Genomic DNA, 2,757 nt, shown 5'->3' on the forward strand with positions numbered 1-2,757 from the left:
CTCTCTCTCTCTCTCTCTCTTTCGTTCTTTCTCGCTCTCATTTCAAACATTAATCTTCACATTTCGTATTTTGGAGCTTTGATCAGTTTTGTGTGGTGAACATCATCATGCAAGTCGTTTCACACAGCCGGGGGCTACTAATCATTATTATCAATCAAAAATACAGTCCAGGGTGTTGTTATACATCACAAACAAAGTCCTGCAGGCTTCAAAAGGTGAGGGTGTTTGGACGGTGCACTGCACAGTATCTGTAAGTGGACTTGAGCACTCAGGTGTCTCCTTGACGGTGATTGAGGGCATGCGGCTTCGGCTTTAAATCCAAGACCTTTATATTCTGCTCCCTCAGACACCCTCAGCCCGCTCTGTTCTGACACGTTATGCCTGCCTGTGTTTGCCATCTTTCTCTCTTCTCATTCGCCCCTTTGAAGTCGGGCTTTCTCGACAGTCTGAGCTCTCCTACACTTGTCATTAGGAGCAGCAGCACCCGCCCCCCCTTCCCCTGCATGTCTCATCTCACCCAAGAGGTTTAAAGCCTCACCCAGAGCGACTGGCTGATCAACTCCCCGTGGGGGTAAAATGTGAGATATTGATGTGACGCAAGCCTTTAGTGTCACTGTAGAGGAATGAAAGCAGTACAGTCGTCTTCTTCTTCATTAGTGCCTAATTACATTTCCTGCTTATAGAGTGAGGCTGCTCCTTTGATGTAACACTAATTAATTGAGATTTAAAAAAAAAAAGAATGAAAATGCAACATTTCTTTAGGTGCTTTAGAGAAGGATTAGCAGAAGCACCGGAGTTATTATGGTTGTGATTATCTGCTCTCTAAAATAGTATTTTAGCAATTAAGGTGATTAGACAAAACATGAACAATGAGAATCAATAATGATTACACAACGTTTCAGGGTAAATCACTTGTCTTGGAAGCTTTATAATACTGCTGGAGAAATGCATCACATCCTGCAGACTGACAGAAAGCCGTTTGATAGCAGGAATAATGTTGCAAAGGGGTGCAATGACGTCAGGTCACAGGGAGGTCACGAGAGGGTTGAGATAATTTATTGTCCTACTGGTGCTCTTCTTCCATCTGTAGTCTTCAGGTAAAGTTGACCTCTGGTTAATTTCTGACCTTGACAAAACAATCTTAGCTTAAGGTGGTGCTACTGGCTTATTCCAGCCTTTATTTAAGGTCCTTCCATGGCTTTCAGTCACGTGATAACAGGTTGTCCTATATAGTGGGAGACCAAAAACCCCTTTTGCATTTCAGTCACTGTTTGTTTTCCCCCCCTACACTTCCCCCCCCTCGGTTCTTGATAATACGTAGCACCATAAGTTATGCCAGCTTGGGGGAAGTGTCTCAGGGGTTAAAGTTTATTATTAACTGACACAGTATGTGCAGTTTACGTCATTGTTGACTCACTCCGTCTGCCTTTGTAGGGTTGGACAGAAATCCTGTGGACCAGTGTGTAGGATGCAGTTGAAACTTCCTTTGCTTTACCCTCCCCTTCCAAGCATGAAGGAGAAACTACAGTGGCTGCAAAACATGCAATAAATGTGATCTGCCCTATCTAATCTTCTCATCCAACTCTCTGCAAGAAATCAAAAGCAGCGTATTTCTCAGAATCTTTTTCCTTCTAGGATTGTTTTGTCAAATAAGTTGATACATGTTTTAAAAATTGGATGCTTTCTATGCCATTTGGATTTGGAAGCACCTTTTGATGCCTTTGAATTTAGCCGGTTAGATTACTGTAATGCCCTTTTTTGCTCGTCATCCTGTAATAGCTATTTAAGGGCTTCAGCTCATTCAAAATGCAGCCACTCGCATCTTAATTACGTCCAAAAAACTCAATCATATCACTCAAACATCTCCAGTTGCTAACTATTCATTACAGAACAGACTTTAAGATCCCTGCTCGTGGTCTATGAAGCTCTTAATGGTCTGGCTCCAGATTACATATCTGACATACTTCCAATTTGTCTACCCAACAGATTTCTCAGGTCACCAGACAGATGTCTCCCTCAAATTCCCAGAGCTCATTCTAAATCTGGCGATTGAACATTCAGTGTTTATGCACCTAAAGCCCAGAACAGCCTGCCTGCTCATGTTAGGTTTGCATAAATTCTGTCTTCCTCTACTTTTGTGTGAATTTCTGTGCTGTCTGTATCTGTGTTTGAACCCTTTTATTGTCTAATCATCCCGTAAAGTACTTTGCTTTTGTACACGCTTATGTTCAAGTTAATTAGAAGAGCATAAGTACAAAACTAATTCAGTGTTGCTGTGACCTCTAACAGGATAATAATCATACTACTACGCTCCAACACTTGACAGGAGTCATTTGCAGACTTGTATTGGTCCCAGGTTGGATGGAAGTGCTTCCTCTTGGGGAAAATTGTGATCATGATGAAAGCGTAAAAACACTGCAGTCTTGGGAATCACTGCAGCACAATATTTTGCAGATGGTGAGTATAATTAGTGTCCTGGTATTAAAGGCACTTCCAGTACTTGCTCCATTGCTTCCTTCCTCTTTCTCTGTCTCTGGGTAATATTTAACCTAGATAAAGTAAAGCATTTTTTCTATTATTTCACTTACACACATGAATGATTTTTGAATGTCGGCCCATCTAGAGTGGAAATGTGAACTTTACCCTTTAGTACTGCTCATTAAGAGAATAATTCCGGTTTATTGCAACTGGTGTCTCATTTTCATAGTCTGGGCCATTATTTCTATCAGTAATAACAGCGTCTTACTCACCAAGCTA

The sequence above is a fragment of the Morone saxatilis genome, unplaced genomic scaffold, assembly GCF_004916995.1.
Source record: "Morone saxatilis isolate NCDOM2014 unplaced genomic scaffold, NCSU_SB_2.0 Contig17, whole genome shotgun sequence".
In the NCBI taxonomy this organism is placed as follows: Eukaryota; Metazoa; Chordata; class Actinopteri; family Moronidae; genus Morone; species Morone saxatilis.